Below are 16,417 nucleotides of genomic sequence, written 5' to 3' on the forward strand. Positions count from 1 at the left end.
GGAAGCATGCCTTGGCCTTTTAAAGACAATGCTAGTGTAGCCAGGCCAATCTCATAACTTCTGAGGCTTAGTCTCTATCCCTTTGGGAGAATCTCAGGGGTTGCTGATGTGACCATAATTCCTATTAAAATATTTTCATTTGCAGCTGCCTTAAAAAGGGTCAGCACAGTCACTAATAGGCCCTTCTTCCTTACTCTTGCTGGAGATGGCCTGGAGCTTCTCTTACATTCTGGCTACCTGATTTGGATCTTGTAGCACCCTTAGCCCCCAGCCGCAGCCCCACCCTGGGAGAAGTTATTGGACAGATCCCAGCAGGCTCAGACACAGCTCCCCGCCTCTGCAGCTGGGGATATAAATAACCACCAAAGCTAAACAGTCAAATAACCACATTTTGAAAATCGCTAAAAAAAAAATCACTCTGATCTTGAATCAATAGCAGTTCTTCTCCCACCTCTGCCCTTCATCTCCCCCCTTCCTCCACTTATGTACCTCCCTTCCCTGATCCAAGCTCCCTAGGGAAGTCAATCTGAGCACAAAGCTGTCTTATGATGAAGACATCCTTTTCCATATTCGATGGGGCCAAAGCCCCCCAGGGCTGTAGTTATAGTTACAAGATGTTGTTATGGCAGCAGAGGCCTCAGGGCAACATATGTTCCACTATGGTAATTGGGTTTTCTTTAACAGACTGTCTCTCCTGGGTTCTCCATGCCCAAATTCACTTACCAAGAAGACCAGGGAATTGCCATTATGGATGAGCCTTCATTTTTTGATTCCAGCAAAACCAAATTGCTCTATTTCCCGAGGTGGAAAGTATCGGGTCACCATGGGCTGAGACATTTAGACTGCAGGCATTTTCATTTATACATTCAACAAATGTTTATTGAGCACCTGATGGGTGCTAGGCATTGGCCAGAAGCTGAATAAGCAGACATGGTCTTTCCTCTCTGTCAATTTAGGACAAGTATGTACAGGAAGGGGCTAGAGGAACACTTTCACCTGCCCTCAACCCCCCACACCATTTCAAAATGATTAACCCAGTATAACAACACTAAATGAAAATTTGAGGAAAATAAAAGACATCCTTAATCTCACTGCTGCCACAGAAGCTTTTTTTTTTTTTTTTTTTTTTTTTTTTAATTGAGACAGAGTCTAGCTCTGTTGCCCAGACTGGAATGCAGTGACGTGATCTCAACTCACTGCAACCTGCGCCTCCTAGGTTCAAGCGATTCTCCTGCCTCAGCCTCCTGAGTAGCTGGGACTACAGGTGCGTGCCACCATGCCTGGCTAATTTTTCTATTTTTAGTAGAGACAGCATTTTGCCATGTTGCCCAGGCTGGTCTCAAATTCGTGGTCTCAAGTGATCCACCAGCTTTAGCCTCCAAAAGTACTGGGATTACAGGCATAAGCTACCATGCCTGGCACAAAGCAATTTTTTTTTTTTTTTTTTTTTTTTTTTTTGGGAGACGAGTCTCGCTCTGTCACCCAGGCTGGAGTGCAGTGGCGTGGTGTCAGCTCACTGCAAGCTCCGCCTCCCGGGTTCCTGCCATTCTCCTGCCTCGGCCTCCCAACTAGCTGGGACTACAGGCGCCCACCACCACACCCAGCTAATTTTTTTTTGTATTTTTAGTAGAGACGGAATTTCACTGTGTTAGCCAGGATGGTCTTGATCTCCTGACCTCGTGATCCGCCCACCTCAGCCTCCCAAAGTGCTAGGATTACAGGCGTCAGCCACCACACCCGGCCCAACTATTTTTATTTTTTGTATATTACCTTCCATTTTTTTCTCTTCATGCATACATTTTATGTGCATATTTTAATCTAGATACACTCATTATTTACATGAAATTTTATTTTTATTTTTTTTGAGACAGGATCTTGCTCTTTTACCCAGGCTGGAGTGCAGTACTACAATCACCTCTCACTGCAGCCTTGACCTCCTGGTTTCAGGTGATCCTCCCACTCAGCCTTCCAAGTAGCTGTGACTACAGGCACATGCCACCATATCCCGCTAATTTTTTTATTTTTTGTAGAGATGGGGTCTCATTATGTTACCTAGGCTGGTCTCAAACTCCTGAACTCAAGCGATCCTCCTGCCCCAGCTTCCCAAAATGCTAGGATTACAAGCATGAGCCACTGTGCCTGGCCGAAATTTTATATTTTATACATCTTCTCAGCATTTTCTATGTTTCCCTAGAGTCCTCGTAATTGTAACCATACTCACTGGGTGACATTGCACTGTGGTGCTATGATGTAATGTGCTCTCATTCCCCTGTTGTGGAGTTATTAAAGCTCTTTTATGTCAGATAATGCTGCAGTAAGTGTCTGCATGCATCCATAGCTCTCTCCTGTTTTTATTTCTGCCACTTATGTATTGCTTCTTTCCTTTCCTTAAAGACTCACACAATTTACAGTGTCATCATCAGTGTAAGGGTGCCAATTTAAGTCATTGTTTCCAGAACTAAGCATTACCACTTTTTAAAAATCTTGTAATTTTAATAAAAATGAAAATGTCACCCCAAATATGCTTTTGATTTTATTTCTACTGAGGATATACTTAAGTCTTTCATGTGTTTATTTACTAGGTCTGTTTCCTCTTCTGGGAAACCCTATTCATTACTAATTTATCTTGATGATTTTCTTAAGTTTGAGTGAGAGAAAGTGATGCTTTGAGCTACATTCAGTTATGGGTCAGTGTTACTGTTACTAAGAAGGTAGAACATGGCCGGGCATGATGGCTTATGCCTGTAATCCCAGCACTTTGGGAGGCCAAGGTTGGGTAGATTACCTGAGGTCAGGAGTTTGAGACTAGCTAGCATGGGCAACATGGTGAAACTCCGTCTCTACTAAAAGTACAAAAATTAGCTGGGCATGGTGGTGGGCACCTGTAATCTCGGCTACTTGGGAGTCTGAGGCAGGAGAATCGCTTGAAACTGGGAGGCAGAGATTGCAGTGAGCCGAGATTGTGCCATTGCACTCCAGCCTGGTGACAGAGCGAAACTCCATCTCAAAAAAAAAAAAAAAAAAAGGCAGAACATTTGCTTCAGAATCATTTCTTTAGTATTTTCTCCTCACTCTTTCCCTCTGTCATCCAAATTACATCTAGTGGTGAATGCTGTCAAGTTCACATACTATTGAAACAGAGTGAGATTGTATACAGAGGCCAGGCGCGGTAGCTCACACTTGTAATCCCATCACTTTGGGAGGCCAAGGCGGGCGGATCACGAGGTCAGGAGATTGAGACCACGGTGAAACCTCGTCTCTACTAAAAAATTTTAAAAAGTAGCCGGGTGCAGTGGCGGGCGCCTGTATTCCCAGCTACTTGGGAGGCTGAGGCAGGAGAATGGTGTGAACCCGGGAGGTGGAGTTTGCAGCGAGCCTAGATCGTGCCACTGCTCTCCAACCTGGGCAATACAGTGAGACTCCATCTCAAAAAAAAAAAAAAGAAAAGAAAAGAAAAAGAGGCCGGGCGCGGTGGCTCAAGCCTGTAATCCCAGCACTTTGGGAGGCCGAGACGGGCGGATCACGAGGTCAGGAGATCGAGACCACCCTGGCTAACACGGTGAAACCCCATCTCTACTAAAAACTACAAAAAACTAGCCGGGCGAGGTGGCAGCGCCTGTAGTCCCAGCTACCCGGGAGGCTGAGGCAGGAGAATGGCGTGAACCCGAGAGGCGGAGCTTGCGGTGAGCTGAGATCCGGCCACTGCACTCCAGCCTGGGCAAAGAGCGAGACTCCGTCTCAAAAAAAAAAAAGAAAGAAAAAGAAAAAGAAAAAAGAAGAGATTGTAAACAAAACATGTACATGGCATGGATGAAAGTGGTGAGGAGAGGCTGGGCGCGGTAGCTCACGCCTGTAGTCCCAGCACTTTCGGAGGCTAAGACAGGCAGACCACTTGAGGCCAAGAGCTCAAGACCAGCCTGCCCAACATGGGAAAACCCCATCTGTACTAAAAATACAAAAAAATTAGCCGGTGGACCTGTAGTCCCAGCTACTTGGGAGGCTGAGGTAGTAGGATTGTTTGTGCCCAGGAAGCAGCGGTTTCAGTCAGCTGAGATCATGCCACTGCCCTTACCCCAGCATGTGTGGAGAGGCCATTATAAAAGCCATAATCAGTCTTGCCCACTATAAGAACCATGAAGATGATTCTGTAGACACTGCTTTCCTGGTGACCTGGGAGAAACTAAAAAGTTTCCCAAACTAGTCAACCTCAGGAGGATACAAAAATGACACTGCATTTTGCCATTTGTAAAATGTGGGTCTTTTTATTTGTTGGGAGATGCTTTCCCAGGCATGGTGGCTAGGAACGGGTTCCTCTGAGTCATTTATACATGTTTGCCCAATCTCCCTTGTGATTAACTGTACCCAAATATGAATCAACTGGCCAATGGGAGGGGTATAAGCCACAACTAGGAAACACATTTTCTCTATTTAAGGCAAACCAGCCCATACATAGTTCAGACCCACAACTTTGGACATCTTAGTCTTGCTCTTACCAGCTGAGGTTACTGAGCCCAATCCAATCTCAGCAGTTAAGGACGATTTTCTTGCTAGTCTGGAAATTACATGAGGATGAGTGGACATCCAGTCATTGTATTATGTGCCTAGCCTTGCCAGCAGATGTCACTACACCAAACCACATTTTCCAAAGATATGACTAGAAGGAAAGGACAAGCTTTAGAAAGACCGAGTCCGACCATTGTGACCCTCTTCTCCCATGGCTTCCATTAATACCCCTGGAAAACTATCCAGGATATGTATATATCCATGGTTCCCAACAGTCCTGAGGCCTAAACTCAGCAAGTCAAGACCCAAGGCTCTGGGCAGAGTCAGAGTTCTTATCCAGGGACCTTCTCCAGATTGGGTGGGGAGCACAGCTGCTGTAGGAAGGATGGCAGGCCATTTAAATGGGGGATACGCATGATAGAGTTATCTAGGAACAAGAGCCATAGTCTTGGAGCTGTTCCAGATGTCATGTGGAGCTGATATCTCAGGCAGAGCACTCCACCCACCCTCTGCCCTGCCCCTCTGTCCACATGGGTGGGGGCTATCCCTTGCCTAAGGGCTGTGGGCCAGGGCTGATCCATGGGTTCTGGGGGCTCCCCAGTGACAGCCAGGCATAGCCACACCATGTCAGGATGCTGGGAAAGTTCCTAGGAGCTTATACCATCATGACTGTTCTCCTTCCAGACAACTATAAGTAGCATTAGTAATCTGGGAGAAAGAACCGTTGGCAGCTCTTCTGTAAAGACCTTCATTCCACGTGCCTGTCCATGGAGGAATAAAGACAGAAATCCTTCCCTGGCCTGCAGTGTCCTGCATGGTCTGTCTTCTGGCTAACTCTCCAGGCCCATCTCACACAAACCTGCTTCCTTCTCAGTGCCGCAGCTTCACTGGCCTTCCTGCAATTCCTTAGGACTGTGCCGGTTTCTTCCTTCTTTGCACATACTCTTTACTCTGCCTGGAATGTTCTTCCTCCGTGTTCTTCTTGGCCTATTTTCACTAATCCTTCAGATCTCAGCTCAAATATCATTTTCTCAGGAAACCTTTTCCTGAACCCTCCAGGCTAAATCAAGCCCCCACTGCTATGCTCTTATAGCACACCGTGCTTTTCTTCATAGCACTTGTCTCAGTTTGTAATTATACATATATGTGTGTGATATTTGGGTTCTTTACTTTCTGTCTCCTCAACACACACCCTAGACTGTAAGTTCCATGAGGGCAGTGTCCATTTTACTTACCATTGCATTCTCAGGACCTGGCAGAGTTCATGGCACTTAGTAGGCATTCAATAACTATCGGATGTATGCATGAATGGCAAGTGGGTAAATGAAGGAAGTTAGAAAACATAGTGTTACTCTCATACATACATTTATATAGTATTTGCATGTAAAATATAGTGCCTAATTCTGGTCACTCTACCTGCAAAGGAAGATATATCAGAGTCGGGGAAAGTCATCTAAATTGATCTAAGTGGAGACTACTATACCAGGCAAAATGTTAAAAGATTGTGAAAAGATAAAGGCTGATATCATGATCCATGTATATGAAAATATAAAGGTGATACATGCAGATTTGTTTTCCAAATCCCAAAAGTCAACGCTAAGGGTCATTTTTTTTTTTTTTTTTTTTTTTTTTCCGAGACGGAGTCTCGCTCTGTCACCCAGTCTGGAGTACAGTGACCGGATCTCAGCTCACTGCAAGCTCCACCTCCCGGGTTTACGCCATTCTCCTGCCTCAGCCTCCAGAGTAGCTGGGATTACAGGCGCCCGCCACCTCGCCCGGCTAGTTTTTTGTATTTTTAGTAGATACGGGGTTTCACTGTGTTAGCCAGGATGGTCTCGATCTCCTGACCTCGTGATCCGCCCGTCTCGGCCTCCCAAAGTGCTGCGATTACAGGCTTGAGCCACCGCGCCCGGCCAAGGGTCATTTTTTAAAAAACGGACTGTGGATTCCCCAGAGGAGGGACTGTGTGTTATTTATCTGCGTATCTCCAGCACCTAACATGATGCCTGGCACTTAATAGGGACTCAAGAAATGTGTTCTGAACTATTTTTGTTGTTAGCTTAAAGGAGGTAGACTTGAGTCGAAAGATAAATAAGGTAGTATGCAATTATTCACTTGGGAAACCCCAGAGGCAAAAAAAGAAAAGTATGAATAGGGTCAAGAAGGGTTCCTTTACATGTATAGACAATAGCTACACAATGGACTGTTTCAGGGACATTAGGGCTATTCAAGGCCCATCCGTTGACCTTTTGAGATCATCCTTACGAAGGGCAATTACCGTGTGCTCCCACAAAGTGCATCTTCTTCCCACCAGGAAGGACCAAATTCTAAGCTGTATAAGTCATTGGTCTCGCCCTACCCCAGTGCCTCCGTGCTATCGCCTTCAGTGCCCTCCACTCTTGGGCACAGACCCTTGGTCCCTTGGCATATTCTACTCTGTTTCCCACCAGAGAAGGGAAAATCCCAGAAGGTGGTGCCCTTCAGTCAGAAGTAAAAATGGCTGCATCTCTCAGGGCAACCAGTGCCTGGGCCTGGCATTCCTGAGCCCACAGCAGGGAGGCCATTAGCTCCGGTCCCAAGAATCCCTGCAACCAGCATCCCTGGCATTTAGCCTTCCATCCCTGGCACTTAACCCCCTGGCCCCATAAGAAGGGACATTTCAAATAGTTTTTCTTGGAGCCATGGAGGGTTTAAAAGAATTCTTGAACATTAAAAAAAAAAAATCCTCCAAAAACAGCTATTGAGCTGCTTGGCCTCACTTATTTCTTCCCTCTCCCAGCAGTGTGGAGCTTAAAGAAAAGGTTGAGGATTTGGATGTGTGTCCATTAGCCTCACTCCAGCCAGTTCCACAGGTCTCGTACAAGATACTACAGAGTCCCAGGCCCCAGGAGGGGTGAAGGCTGCATCCTGTCCCAAAGCTGGGTCTGAAGGAATAGGCATCAGGAAAAGACATACCTTGACTCTTGTCAGTGGTGCACTGGTGCCTCATGAAAACTAGGCTTGGGGCTTCCCTCTTTGCTTCCCACCCCTCCCCTTCCAGCAGCCTATAAATCACTGAGTATTAAATACTGTCTGGAGGACCCTGTTCCCCCACCCCTACCCTGAGGCTCCCTGCCAGGCAGAAGGCTGCAAGCTAAGCAGGGAGAAAAGAGAGAATGGGCAGCAGGCAGGGGTGCCCATCATTAATCAACCAAACACAGCGGCCAGCCACTCTTTCCAGCAGCATTCTGGCAGGCTGGGCAGGCGATGCAGCCAGTGTTTTCTGGCAATGGAGAGCACAGTCCCGCAAGAATTCCCCTTATTTGGCTGCCCCACCCAAGAGGTGGGGAGACAGAGTCAAGGAGTGAGTCCTTTTCTCTTTTGATTTTTGGTAGTTTCAGAATCCAAACACACTTCTGGTCCTGTATAGATTCTTACCTCCTCTTCTACCCCCTTCCGCCAAGTCTCCCCTAGGGCCTCCTCTTGCAGCTTCACTTTTGACCCCACAAAGAGCTTTCCTACTTTCGCTGGCACGCTATTGAAGTGTCTTAGGAGTCCCGGTTCCCTAGCTCTGGCAGCCTCCTTCTCCTTTAATCTTCTGGTTTCTCCTTCATGGAAACCCCCCAGCTTTCTCCATCTTGCTCTCCTCCCCCAAGGTAGGAAGCTTGGAGAAAGGGAATGGATTTGGTCCTAGGCTAGTCTTCTGGAGGCAGAGACATAATATTAAATAATAATCCTTTCACAGAATAGTTCAACTCCCGTACCAGGAGCAGCTAGAAACCTCTAGACGCACCTCCGTAATTTCTTAGCATTATAAACAAAATCAGAGCTCTAGAGTGTTTAGGGATGGGGAAGGCGACAGAGAGGCAGGGGAATGACTGGTCTGGCCTGTATTTCTCACTTGCCTAGGTCTGGGTCTCTCTGACCTAGTCCACTGAGCCCCTCAGTAGTGGTTGTGCACAGTCTTTGAAAGCAGTTGGACTTGTCCCTTTTAGCTGTATAACCACCAGTACATTTTTTAACCTCTCTGTGCCTCGACTTCCTCACCTGTGAAATGGGGATGATTATACCAACTGTATAGGGTAGTCATGAGGATCAAATGAGACCATGTGTGTAAATTGCTTAGCCTGTAGTCAGCACCCAGCAAGTGGAAGCCTTCTGCACTGTAAAGCAGGGGCACGTGGCCAGTTACATCATGGCTGTTGGCTGTGTTACTTCCTTCCTGGAGCCTTGATGTTACTATCTTCACAGGCGTATGAGGAGAGGGGGGTGGTGCTTTTTTGGCATTTCAAGGAATGCAAACCCACCACTGGTTCAGGAATCCCATGGTTTCTAATCAGGAGAAGAATTCAGAATTGGGTGTACAGGGCAAAGAAATCGACAGGATTGGTATCTAAACCCTAACTCGGCATTCTGGGCAAACACCCAGGAGGCCAGAGAGTTGGACTGAGCTTTTGGGTGGGACTTCCAGGGAAGGTGCCAACTTGTGTGATATTATCAGAGTGGCAAGAAAGAAGCAAGGCCAAGCTGCTTCCTACCCCAGCAGAATAAAGGCTACTTTGTAGACTACCAGGCCTTTGCCAAAGTTGAATGGAAGCAGGGGTCACAGAGGCCACTAGTGGAAGGTACTGGAACATTCCAGGCCCTTCTGCTGCACAACGCAACTCCTCGAGGCATTGAACCATCAGGGGCTTCCAGAATTGGGTACAAAGTCCTCATCTTCCACCATGCACAGCAGGAGAAATCACCTGCTAAAAGCAGCACTGTTCTAAGAGCCACTAAGTTACTAAGTGGGAGGAATGTCAGTCAGCCCTTTGGGACTTTTTCATCAGATAGAGAGACTTGACTGCCAAGGCCATTTTGTTGAGCCAGGGCCGTCTTGTGGAGTAGATGTGTTGGGGACAGGAAATCCACAGTAAAAACCAGGAATAGACACCAAATTCAGTCAGGGTTGAAGTGTTGGGTGGGATATAACTGGGCTTCATTCTTTCAGTCAGAAGTAGATTTACAGTGGCTGGGCACAGTGGCTCATGCCTGTAATCCCAGCACTTTGGGAGGCCTAGGCAGGCAGATCACTTGAAGTCAGGGGTTTGAGATCAGTCTGGCCAACATGGCAAAACCCCATCTCTACTAAAAATACAAAAATTAGCTGGACATGGTGGCACATGTCTATAATCCCATCTACTCAGGAGGCTGAGGCAGGAGAATTTCTTGAAACTGGGAGGCAGAGGTTGCAGGGAGCTGGGATGGCGCCACTGCACTCCAGCCTGGGCAAAAGACGGGGGCCAGAGGGTGGGGTGAGAAGTAGATTTACAGTGATGCTAGTGAAACTTAGGGAGTCAGAACCCCTCACTCTCACAGACCCCTTCCAAAGCACTGTACCTAATTCTATGTGTCTAATTTTAAAAACTCTTTCACTGAATGGGGAGCCCCCAAAGTGATTTTTTTTTTTTTTTTTTCTGAGACAGTGTCTCGCTCTGTCACCTAGGTTGGAGTGCAGTGGTGCGATCTGGGCTCACTGCAAGCTCCGCCTCCTGGGTTCACACCATTCTGCTGCCTCAGCCTCCTGAGTAGTTGGGACTACAGGCACCCACCACCACGCCTGGCTAATTTTTTTGTATTTTTAGTAGAGATGAGGTTTCACCTTGTTAGTAAGGATGGTCTCAATCTCCTGACCTCATGATCCGCCCACCTTGGCCTCCCAAAGTGCTGGGATTACAGGCGTGAGCCACCACACCCAGCTTGAACTGGATTTTGATGCTACTTTTTTTTTTTTTTTGAGGCAGAGTTTCCCTCAGTTGCCCAGGCTAGAATGTAGTGACACAATATTAGCTTGCTGCAGCCTTGATCTCCTGGGTTAAGCAATCCTCCCACCGCAGCCTCCCAAATAGCTGGGACTACAAGTACACCCCATCATACCTGGCTAATTTTTAAAATTTTTAGTAGAGACCAGGTCTCACTATGTTGTCCAGGCTGGTCTCGAACTCCTGAGCTCAATTAATCCTCCCACTTCAGCTTCCCAAATTGCTGGGATTACAGGTGTGAGCCACCGTACCTGGCTCTTTTGATGATACTTGATGCCTGATTTGGTGCATGGTGTGAAGGGAAGGGAGAGGGAGTGGATGTAGAATCAGGTGGAGAATGTCAAAGATACTGTAACTTATTTGCCCCTGGGGACAATTGTAGTTTTGAGGGAGACTTGAAGAAGGTAAGTGGGAACAGTGGAGAAGAAAGAAATTTAAAGTGGGGCATGAAACAGATCTTTTGGTTTATACACAGTCTCCTGGGAATGTACTCAACCAGCATCCCCTCTCCACAGACTTTCCTCTGGGAGGGTGTGCCTGGGAAAGTCAGGTGTGGAGGATGCAAACTGTTCCCACTAAGGCACTGCTCTAGAAACCAACTGGTTTCTCAAGGTACCCACATGACACAGCAGAACTAGAGTGTACTTTAATTCACTTTTCATGAAGTACCATCTGCATGCTGGTCACAGTGCTAGGTATTATGGAGAGATGACCAAGACATACCTGCTTTCCTTAGGAAGCTTATATATTTTAGTGCAGGAGGGCTTTTTTTTTTAATGAGAAATACTAGCCTGGATATTCCATAGTCCAAAGAGCCACATCTTCTGTCTCTCACAGTGACTCTTTAGGGATATCTTAAGGGCAGGTATATTTGTTTCCTGGGATATTACCCTGAAAAGATCAGCAGAGTCTCCCACACATCATCAATCTCTCAGAGATAAATTTATCTAAATCCTTTTTTGTTTTTCAAAACAGCTTGGTCGAGGTATAATTTATAAACCATAAAATTCACCCATTACTCATGTATAATTCTATTATTTATTTATTTATTCATTGAGACAGAGATCTCGCTCTGTTGCCCAGGCTGGAGTGCAGTGCCACAATCTCGGCTCACTGCAACCTCCACCTCCCAGGTTCAAATGATTCTTCTGCCTCAGCCCCCTAGTAGCTGGGATTACAGGCACCTGCCACCACGCCCAGCTAATTTTTATATTTTTAGTAGAGTGGGGGGGGTGTCTCCATGTTGGCCAAGCTGGTCTTGAACTCCTGACCTCAAGTGATTCACCCACCGTGGCCACCCAAAACGCTGGGATTACAGTTGTGAGCCACCATGCCCAGCCTATTTTTATTTTTACTTTTTTGGGACAGGGTCTCACTCTGTCACCCAGGGTGGAGTGCAGTGGTATGATCATGGCTCACTCAACCTCCACCTCCCAGGCTCAACAGATCTGCCAGCCGCAGCCTTCCGAGTAGCTGGGACTACAGGCATGCGCCACCACACTCGGCTAATTTTTGTATTTTTTTGTAGAGACAGGGTTTCACCATGTTGACCAGGCTGATCTTGAACTCCTGGGTTCAAGTGATCCTCCCACCTTGGCCTCCCAAAGTGGTGTGATTACAGGCGTGAGCCACCACACCAGGCCGATTCTATTATTTTTAAGTATATTTATAGAATTGTGCAACTATCATAATATTCTAGCTTAGGAACAGTCCCATCACCCCAAAGAGTTTGAAAAAGTGTTGATTGGCAGGTAATCACTGCTCCCACCTCCAGTCCAAGGAATCACAAATCTGCTTGCTCTCTCTGTAAATTTACCTTTCTGGACATTTCATGTACATGGAATCATAACATATGTAGTTCTTTGCGCCTGGTTTCTTTCTTTTTTTTTTTTTTTTTTTTTTTTGAGACGGAGTCTCGCTATCACCCAGGCTGGAGTGCAGTGGCCGGATCTCAGCTCACCGCAAGCTCCGCCTCCCAGGTTCATGCCATTCTCCTGCCTCAGCCTCCGGAGTAGCTGGGACTACAGGCGCCCGCCACATCGCCCGGCTAGTTTTTTTGTATTTTTTAGTAGAGACGGGGTTTCACCGTGTTCGCCAGGTTGGTCTCGATCTCCTGACCTCGTGATCCACCCGTCTCGGCCTCCCAAAGTGCTGGGATTACAGGCTTGAGCCACCGCGCCCGGCCGATTTCTTTCATTTAGCATAATGTTTTCAAGGTTCATTCATGCTGTAGCAAATATCAGTAGCTTGTTCCTTTTTGTGGCTGAAAAGTACTCCATATAAATTCTTTTTTTTTTTTTTTAATACGGAGTCTCTGTCAACCAGGCTGGAGTGCAGTGGCGCGATCTCAGCTCATGGCAACCTCTGCCTCCTGGGTTTAAGCAATTCTCCTGCCTCAGCCTCCCGAGTAGCTGGGATTACAGGCACGCACCACTACGCCCAGCTAATTTTTGTATTTTTAGTAGAGACAGGGTTTCACCATGTTGGTCAGGCTGGTCTTGATCTCCTGACCTCATGATCTGCCTACCTTGGCCTCCCAAAGTAGTGGGATCACAGGCATGAGTCACCATGCCTGGCCCTAAATTCTTTTAGAAGTCGTTTATGTTTTGAGGCAGCACTGAACGGGATGCAGAAGTCCTGGTCCTTTGCTTGTCTCTGATTTGCTGAATGGCCTCTGACAAGTCCTTCCCTTGTCTGGGCATCTGTTTCTAGGTCTGTAATGTGAGAGGCTGAATCACATATAGTTTCTAATGTTTCTTCCAATTGTTTGTTTAAAATCTACTTTGTATTTTTCTTAGAGTGCCATTAAGTCCAATATTCTAGAGTTTTATTTTATTATTATTTATTTGTGTATTTATTTTGAGATGGAGTCTTGCTCTGTCGCCCCGGCTGGAGTGCAGTAGCTCACTGCAAGCTCCGCCTCCTGGGTTCATACCATTCTGCTGCCTCAGCCTCCCGAGTAGAGTAGCTGGGACTACAGGCGCCCGCCACCACGCCCGGCTAATTTTTTTCATATTTTTAGTATAGAGGGGTTTCACTGTGTTAGCTAGGATGGTCTCGATCTCCTGACCTTGTGATCCACCTGCCTTGGCCTCCCAAAGTGCCAGGATTACAGGCGTGAGCCACCGCGCCTGGCCTATTCTAGAGTTTTAATGTCTCTGATCCTGCATTTACCCTTTACCTGTTTGAAAACTTACACCATATCATTTATTGTCAAGGATGAGAATCTTCATTTTATTTATTTATTTATTTATTTATTTAATTTATTTTTGAGACGGAGTCTCATTCTGTCACCCAGGCTGGAGTGCAGTGGCACGGTCTCGGCTCACTGCAGCCTCCACCTTCCAGGTTCAAGGGATTCTTCTACCTCAGCCTCCCAAGTAGCTGGGACTACAGGCGCACGCCACCATGGTCAGCTAATTTTTGTATTTTAGAAGAGACGGGGTTTCACCATGTTGGCTAGGCCAGTCTTGAACTCCTGGCCTCAAGTGATCTGCCCGCCTCAGCCTCCCAAACTGCTGGGGTTACAGGCATAAGCCACCACACCCAGCCGAGAATCTTCATTTTAAAAGGGCTGCCATTTAGCAAGGAAAGTAGATGCCCACTGAGAGCAAAAGGAGACTGAAGGGGTGAATGTCAGCCAGTCTGAATGAAGAAGGAACAAGTGAGAGAACTAAGAAAGAAGACAGCATGTGGTGGGCCACAGCAGGGAACAAAATGAGTCAGAGAAAGTACTGAAGGTCAAAATCCAGGCCATCTGGCTACCCTGAGAGTAAGAGGGAAGGGATGCAGGGAGAGGGAGGCACCAGAGTGGGAAGAGATGCTGAGGGCTAGGACCCCCCTCCCTACTCTGTTCCCATAACCTCATTCATTCCCTCAACCCTCCTTCCCAATCCCTCTCAGGCTGCTTTGCTCCTTCAGTTCTGACCCCATTTCCTCAGGATCTTGTTCCCTGAGGAGCCAGTCCTGACATTTCAGACAGAGGCTGAGTAAAGGAGGTAGGTCGGAAAGAGACACAGTGTATCTGCGTCATCTTATTTTCTGTTTTATTATTTTGGAACTTGGAGAGGGGAGCAAAGACGTAAGCACTTAGAATTTACTAGGAAGTTCAGAGACTGTCTTCCAGGTACCAAGGAATACCAAGACTTCTCTAGTCTGCTGAATAATTGCTACTGGGTGTCATATTTTGAAGGGTAAAAATAGTGATTTGAAACTCCCATTCTTGTTGGTTATTGTGGCATAAATGGAGGCACAGGGTGGAATTCAAGGTGCCCTGGATGTAGGCCCAGCGAGGTCCTTCAGGAGTGGAAAGTTCCTCTCAATTCAGTAGCCAGCAGGCTAAGGCTTCCCTGCTGATCCTCTGATCTGTCAAAAGTCCCCACAGCCTTTTGCCCTTGGTAGTATCTTAGACTCGTGCAACTTTTAAGACTTGAAACCTCGGCCAGGCGCGGTGGCTCAAGCCTGTAATCCCAGCACTTTGGGAGGCCGAGACGGGCGGATCACGAGGTCAGGAGATCGAGACCATCCTGGCTAACATGGTGAAACCCCGTCTCTACTAAAAATACAAAAAAAACTAGCCGGGCGAGGTGGCGGGCGCCTGTAGTCCCAGCTACTCTGGAGGCTGAGGCAGGAGAATGGCGTAAACCCGGGAGGCGGAGCTTGCAGTGAGCTGAGATCCGGCCACTGCACTCCAGCCTGGGCGACAGAACGGGACTCCGTCTCAAAAAAAAAAAAAAAAGACTTGAAACCTCATAGGGACTGCTTGGGGAATGGCTGTATCTCTGACTTACACCTGTAGGAAAAATAATGCCAATTCCTTGAGTCCTCATTTATTTCTGACATTTAGCTGTGGACATCCCAAGAGCATGCTGCAGTCATGGGCCTAAGCATTTGCTGTTGGAAACCCATAAAGCAAATAAGTCTCTTATAGATTAAAAAAAATTATTGATGCACTTAGTGTCTTTAATCCTCTACTTTTTGTTGTTGTTGTTAGACAGAGTCTTGCTCTGTTGCCCAGGCTGGAGCACAGTGGTGCGATTTTGGCTCACTGCAGCCTCCACCTCCTGGGTTCAAGCAATTCTCTGCCTCAGCCTCCCTAGTAGCTGGGATTACAGGCGCCTGCCACCATGCCTGGCTGATTTTTTGTATTTTCAGTAGAGATGGGGTTTCACCATCTTGGCCAGGCCGGTCTTGAACTCCTTACATGGTGATCCACCTGCTTCAGCCTCCCAAAGTGCTGGGATTATAGGCGTGAGCCACAACGCCCGGCCAGTCCTCTACTTTTGATGTTTTTAAGTGTGATCCTCTGATCCAAAGTCTCTGAAAGCAGGAACCAGGTCATGTATCCCAAATGAAATAGCATCTAGCCCAGGGCCACTTCTGCATACAGGCTTCACGGCCTACTGGCTTGTGAACTTCAGCACAGGGACAATGTCTCTGAACATTATTGTCATTCAGAGCTTAGTGCCTAGCTCAGTGTCTGGCACATAATGGTCATTTCAATAAACTTGTGATGAGCTAATTAATTAATGGCAATGATGTTGATAAGGATGACAGTAAGGGCAGTAGCAAAGTTTTGTTGCAAGTTAGATGCTTTGTAATGAGTGCAAGGCATCTCCCCTTAGCAGCACACAGCCTCCCCAAAGCCAAGGCTTCTTTCATTGGAGGAAGCAGACAGGGGTTCATCTTCAGAGGTAGTCCTTATCCTCCCATCATGCCCATGCCAGGAGAAGCTATTAGTGATAGAGAAGAGAATAAGAGACAGCTGGTTGAGCATGATACCTAGTAAGGAGAGGACCAAATTCTCCTATGCATGCCTCCCTTGTCACTCCTCCAGCTAGGATCAACTTTAGTGTCTTGCCAGCAACTTATCAAGAAAGACCATGACTTTCTGGACTCAGAAGATCCATTTCTTCAGCTTTACCACCTCCACTGGCTCTTTTTCTACTGTCCAGGTTCTTAATTTCTGGTACCTTGGCTTTGGAATAAAGTTTAAACACAGTATCCACGGAACCATGCATATTACTCCTCTCTCTGAGGGAAGAAAGCATCTGTACAATAATGTGTCGCCTTATTTTTAGAACAAGTCTGTGAGGTTGATGAAGCAGGGGTGATTCTGGCACAGAGAGAGG

Source organism: Piliocolobus tephrosceles, chromosome 16 (genome assembly GCF_002776525.5).
Source record: "Piliocolobus tephrosceles isolate RC106 chromosome 16, ASM277652v3, whole genome shotgun sequence".
Lineage (NCBI taxonomy): Eukaryota > Metazoa > Chordata > Mammalia > Primates > Cercopithecidae > Piliocolobus > Piliocolobus tephrosceles.